Below are 7,267 nucleotides of genomic sequence, written 5' to 3'. Positions count from 1 at the left end.
CTCTGCTCCACACAGAGGGCTGTGGTAGCTCGGTGGTCTGTGGTTGTGTCAGGAAGGGCATCTGTCATAAAAACAATTGTCAAGTCTTTGTGTGATTTAGTTCACTGCGGTGTCCCATGATGAATTCAAGGATTCAAGGATCTTTATTTGTCATACACACACACGTGGTACATGTGGTGGAACTTAATTGTGTAAACAGGGTCCCAGTTACATCCAACAAAAGTATTCAAATGCAAAAGAAAAACAGTAATAAGGTCTAAGATATGAACTAAGAAAAATGTTAGCTAAAAATACACTAAGCACTAGTAGTACAAAAACAATACGGGATAAGCCGGAAAAAAAAAAAAAAATGGCAGCCATCTTGGTCTGGGTTGACTCTAAATCTCTATCAGTTGTAGATACACATCTTTTTTATGACTTTCTGAGATTTTTATCATAACACATTTAATGGGTCATAAGATAATTTGCTAACAAACTTTGTAACAGCTAACACGACATATTTAGGTAGCAGATGTTGCACAGTAAATAGAGTTCTGAGGATATCTTGAAGATGACTTTCAGCAACTACCATCTTGCATGGGACTGACTCCAAACGTGTATAATTTATATATGCAAATACAAGGATTTTGTTTGTGGGATATTTTGCAGACTGTGCAGAAAATGAAAACACACACACAAACACCATTGCTCTACCTTAGCACTGAGCAGGCAATAGAAATAAAATATCCACATTAACATTAATTGTGTACGAGTTGTAATAAAATGCTGTGTCTGCTTTCAGCAACATTGAAACCACAATCTTCAAAATGTGTGCCTAAGGCTGGATTTATGCTCCGCAAGAATTTAAGAAATGCCATTTATTTTGTAATTGAAATTTTTCAATCTTACCAGTTGAAGGAGAAAAACATCTTAATACAGTATGTCTGCCATTGTTTTGACAATTGTTTACTCCCCCCTGATTGCTCAGCAGCACCTTTACACAACATGCCAGTCTTTTCTTACGGGAGATTAGAGGTCACACTTCAAATACCAGATCCCAGAAGCTAATGTTAGCTCCCTGCAGCTAAAACTACCAGCCTGACCATGATACACTGGTGATTGAGAAGTTCCCTGAACAACGCCTACTACATATTTCGGTATCACTTCACAATAAAGTACACTAAATTGAATTAACTACTGGGGAACGCCTCAGGAACTAATCAGGAGCTAATGGGTAGTTAACCAGTACTTACTGGTGAACACACAGCCAAGCCTTATTAGGAGACTACTGGTTTGTTACCACAGAAACAGAGGAGACATTCTACATTTGGGTTCTGAATAAACCTTGCACTAGTGAGGTCACAGCTCATAATTGTCAAAAACCTCTTTCCTAGTGAACCTAAAAAAAAAAGAAACTGTTCAGATGACCTGACTGAAAATTGTTGGATTGTATACCTGGATTATTGAGCATGGACTTTGTTGGTTTTGAACCAGGTTGACATGACTGTCAACAAGAAGAGGGCCGGCACCAGAGAAGGGGGCGTGCCAAAGACACCATGTTAGCACCAACATAACTGGTTTGTTCCACTTTGGAGTAAGCTGTTGGGGGAAGAGTCAGTTTTGTGTTGTGTGTTTCCTGAAACATTTCAGCACACACACACAAAAAGAAAACCTGTCTAGACGACCTGACTGAAAATTGTTAGATTGTATACCTGGATTATTGAGCATGGACTTTGTCAGTTTTGAACCAGTTTGACACGACTGTCAACAAGGAAGAGGGCCGGCACCAGAGGAGGGGGCGTGCCAAAGACACCATGTTAGCACCAACATAACTGGTTTGTTCCACTTTGGAGTAAGCTGTTAGGGGAAGAATCAGTTTTGTGTTGTGTGTTTCCTTGACTGATGAAGCCTTCTGGATGGAAGGTGAAACGTTTCAGCACATTAAAAAAAGAAACTGTCCAGATGACCTGACTGAAAATGGTTGTATTGTATACCTGGATTATTGAGTTTAGAGGACTTTGTCGCTCTTTTCTAGTGGTTATTGATTTTACTGGATTTTTGCTTTTGTAAACCTATTGATGAAAGACATGATCAATTTCATAATCACTGGTGTCATCTTAACTTTGTCTGACTATCACTTACTGATACCAAATCATTGCCTGGCTATTATCTTGTTCACTGCTGTAGTGAAACATCATACCAAGCACTTACCAAGGAACCGATCATTACTTAATCACTACCTGACCATTACCTAATGGTTTGTTCCTGTTGTAACAAACCAGTAGTCCCCTAATAAGACTTGGCTGTGTGTTCACCAGTAAGTACTGGTTAACTACCCATTAGCTCCTGATTCGTTCCTCTTTGGTTTCCTTGGTAACTGCCCATTAGTTCTTGATTATTTCCTCTTCATTTACAAGGTAACTAACCAGTAGTCCCCTAATAAGGCTTGGCTGTGTCTTCCCCAGTAAGTACTGGTTAAATACCCATAAGCTCCTGATTTGTTCCTGATTCATTCCTGAGGCGTTCTCTAGTAGATAATCAAAATTGTTGTACCTTATTGTAAAGTGTTACCCATAATTCTAGCCAGTCACAATAGTTGATGTAAACCTTTTTGGAGAAAAATATTCTTGTGTTATCTCACACACAAAAGGTGCAACAATTGATGACATGAGAAGATTTTTAACTGGTTTTTGCCTGCAAGGATAGATTTTCTGGACATGTTACACAGTTATACAAGCTGCCACGGGCAGTGTGCGAGGCTTGTTTTTATACGCTTATCAGTTCAGCCAAGCTCACAGACAGACCTTGGAGTGTTAGCTGCACGGTGTAGCCTCCCAGCTCCTCATCCAGCTTGCTCTGCTAACCCCAACATATGGTTCATGGGCAGAGTTATCTTTCTCACCCATAGTAGTTAAAAACATCCATAAAGTTTAACCAAAAAACCTCCAACAAAACCTCCTGAAAAAAAAAAAAAGTTTCCTCAAGATCTTGTGTCTAAAACAAGTTTTTGGTGGAGAAGAAAATTGCATATTTATTTTCTTGCGATTGCATCAGAAAGAGCAAATTTCTTCACTTCTCATGGAGAATAAATCCAGCTTTTCACACGGTTTTACTGATCTTACAGCTTTAAGTGAGAAACAGCTAAACGTATCATTGTTTGAAACATGCAAAGGATCCCTTTTGTTTTCTTGAATATGATTTTTTTTCACCATCACTCAGAAATGTCAATCAGGAAAACAAATACGCGTGTTACAGATGGAAGAAGTTTCCTGTTCCACACATGGTTAATGCTGTTAATTTCTCTCCACATAGCATTTTCCTCAACCTGAATCAACAGCAACAATAATCAGTATAAAACCAAACTATTTGCTTGTTTTTTTTTTTGTTTTTTTTTTCTTGCAGTGAGAGTCTGAATGTGTGGGAGTCGTGGTTGCAAACTGTGGCCCTGGAGAGATAAAGTTGAAGTTGAGTCCATTTGCAGATCTAAAAATGTTTATGAACAGATTATGATATATGTGTGGTTGAGAGCAAAATTAACAAAATAGTGTAGTTGACAGGTGCCACAGATGTCGCCATCACATGACAAGATATATAAAAACACTGCCTTCAATTATACTCTTTATGATGTTTGCTTTTAGCCTCTAAGAGATTTCATGGCTTGTTCATGACTGAGGTGGAAGGATTGCAAAGAGCACGTTCACTAATATACCTTATCAGTCAAAGACAGCCGGTGAAGGGAGCAGGTAAAGAAAAGAGTTGCAGAACTAAACTGCAAGGACGCTGTACATTCCCATTCAGAGGGGCTGAGAATGAAGAGCTTCTTTACCAGCCACATCTGACTCAATGCCATTCTTTAGTTTTGTTTTATGCTTTCAACTCAAACAGCATAACTTGTCTAAAGAGACAACACTGGAGAAGATGATTCCTTCCTTTCTCTTCAACCCTTGAGTTGCCTTGAATCATTTTTTTCATTCATATTTTAGAAACAATGGTGATACGGTATTAGATGATTCCCCCTCCAAAAGTTATAAAAAGATTAAAGTTACTCCACAGCCATGCCACAAAACAGAACTGTGGAAAAAAAAAAAAAAAAAAAGTACAAATACATAATTTCTGTAAAAATGAAGCAGGCAATGTTGAAGAGCTCGAGACATACTGACAAAACATTTTGTTGTCTCATCCACACAAGCCTGGTTTGTAACCATGGCAACATTCAACAACTGCTGAGATTTAGCACTTTGAGTTGAAACTATTGTTGCTGCGTTTTTTTCTTCCTTTCTGTTTCTCTATCTCCCACATTCACAAGGATCTCAGGAGAGAGAGAGAGAGAAAAACAGAAACGATGTAAGAAAGATGGAGAGGACAGAGTGAGGACAATTCAATATTTACTTTTATTTTATTGGGAACAGATGGAATTTCAGAGGAAAGGTAATAGAAAGAAAGACAGAAAGGCTCCTCAAATGAACTAATATTTGAAAGAGAAATATTTGAACTTTTTTTTATACTGCCTGATTATGCAGCATGCCTGAGTTTTAGATAGTGAAGAAGTCGGGCGTGGTGTAATATGGCTTGAAACTAAAATACAATAGAAATTACAGTGCAAGGAATTAAATAAATCCACAGGGCTCTACATTAAAAAAAAAAAAAAAAAAGAAGTTCTGGTATTATAGCACTGGCACTTGTAGTTTTACTTTAACTTCTTTTAAATGAGGTTCTATGTAAATGTTGTGAGCAGCTAATATATTACCTGTTGTAGATAACCTACTGGACCTTACCTCAAAGAAGAAACAAGACCAAAGTGGATTGTTGACATCATTAAACAATTCCAGTCTAAAAAATTGTAGTTCAACTAAATGCTACTTTTTAAACCTTTACATTGCCATAAATATTACATTACAATGTAACAGTGGAAGAATTAACACAGTGTTATTATTAGAGATGCTCCAGACTGAACTGGAAGTATCACTGCTAGTTGCTGCAGCTGATAGTTTCACAATGAATTTGTGAATTTGAAGCATCCCACAAGTTTTATAAATGCCCACTACAAGATTCACACACACGCAACAATGAAATAATAATTAAAAAATATCAAATGTACACATTTACAGTATATTATGTGCATACAAATTGTCAAATACATGTGCACAAATCACCTGGCATGGCCTAAACAGTTAACACAAGTATGCACGGATCAGCTGCCTGTGAACGAGACTTTTGAGACTTTCTTAATGCTCCAGAGATGATGCTGGTTCAAGGCTGGTGAAAAGCTGGGACACCTGAATTTTACTATTTACTGAATTATTGGGAAAGTCCATTTCTAACTTGGTACAATAACTCATAACCTTTAAATTAAAACACACATGCTTACGTTAACAATACTGGATTAAACAGTCTACAAAATTAACCTTTTCTTATTGTGGAAAAAACAAACAGATAAATATATTTTCCTTTTTTTTAACAGAAGAAAGAAATACAAGAAAATATATTTTAAGTTTATGTGCATATGTGTTTTAATATAGCGGTTATGAGCTTTTGTGTCAAGTTGTGCATGAGGCTTTTCCCAATGCAGTAATCCCTTGTTTATCACAGGGTTTAGGGAATCTCACCCCCACTCACACCCACACACACACCCACACACCAACCCACACACACACACACACCATAAGTGAAAAACTGTGAAGTAGGGCTAGGAGTCCAAGTTCATGTTTCGCCCCCAATCTCACACCTTCTGTGTAAATAAAACATTTAAATTTAAATATTGTAATATTTTAAATGAACAATCCATGCAGCATGGTATATTTAAATATCCATCCATCCATCCATCCATCCATCCATCCATCCATCCATCCATCCATTATCTTTACCCGTTTATTCCATTTTGGGTCACGGGGGTCGCTGGTGCCCATGTCCAGCAATCACTGTGCGAGGGGCGGGGTACACCCTGGACGGGTCGCAAGTCCATCACAGGGCCACATAAAGACATACGAGACAAACAACCATTCACTCTCTCACTCACACCTAGAGACAATTTAGAGTTACCAATCAGCCTAACATGCATGTTTTTGGTCTGTGGGAGGAAACCGGAGTACCCGGAGAAAACCCACGCATGCACGGAGAGAATATGCAAACTCCACCCAGAAAGGCCCCTGGACCGGGGTTTGAACCAAGGACCTTCTCGCTGAGAGGCAGCAGCTCTACCAGTTGCGCCACCGTGCTGCCATATTTAAATATATATTTAAATATTTGTCCAATATTTAAAATGTTACAGTATTTAAATTTACAGCAAATTGTAGATAAGAGAAGCGCAGCAGGACAGCAAAGGGTTAACCCTTCACGCAGCTGATGCAGCACGAGCAGAAATCATTTACACTGTAACAACTGAACACAGTAGTTCTAAAATGATTAAAAATAACGTTTAACACTTATTTTGTGATTTTGATGATTTTACGATGTGATATACTTTGAATTTCAAGTTGGAAGACAAAAGTCGATGGGTGCAGCTGGACAGCAAAGGGTTAACCCTTCACAAAGCTGCTTCAGAACGGAGCAGAAATGAGAGGGTGGCATAGAGGAGATCATGACAGGCTGAAGAGGGAGCTTCTCCCTGCACCTGTGGGTGGCACCAAGGTGCAGCAGGTGGTAAATTATTTAAAATAATGTATTTAAAATACAAAGTAAAAATCCATGCCACACATGTGGCTCATCATAACTCAGTGAATTGTGTGTCATGCCCGCTCTTACTTTGAAAAACCGTGAAAGATCGAGTCTGCGAAAGTCGAACCGCGAAGTAGCGAGGGACTACTGTAACTCGGTAAACTTAGTAATGCTCAGATGTCCCAGCTTTTCACCAGCCTTGAATGCAGCATCAACTTTGTGCATCTGGAGAAGTAAGAAAGTCTCAAAGTCACATTACACATGCAGCTGATCCGTGCACTCGTGTTGTCTGATTCGTCCACAGCAGGTGATTTGTGCACGTGTTTGACCATTTGTATGCGCAGAATATACCTAGCTGTGTAAACTGAAATGTGTACATTTGGAAAACTGCTTATGCATTTGTGAATCGAGCTACACATTTGTAAAACTTGTGGTCCACTTGTGGATCTTGTTGTACACCTACATGTGTGGCTGCTTTTAAGATTGATTTATCTTCATAAATACATTATTAAAACAATTAGCTCAATGGTACAATTTTCATGATCAAGGTTTGCTTATGATTTTCAAAACCTTTACCTTTTCTTTTGCTTGAAACATTTACATTTTATTTTCTTCTGGTTTTTATCCACCATCA

Source organism: Nematolebias whitei, chromosome 4, assembly GCF_014905685.2.
Source record: "Nematolebias whitei isolate Nwh7 chromosome 4, NemWhi1, whole genome shotgun sequence".
Lineage (NCBI taxonomy): Eukaryota > Metazoa > Chordata > Actinopteri > Cyprinodontiformes > Rivulidae > Nematolebias > Nematolebias whitei.
Note: the sequence above shows the minus strand (reverse complement) of the source record.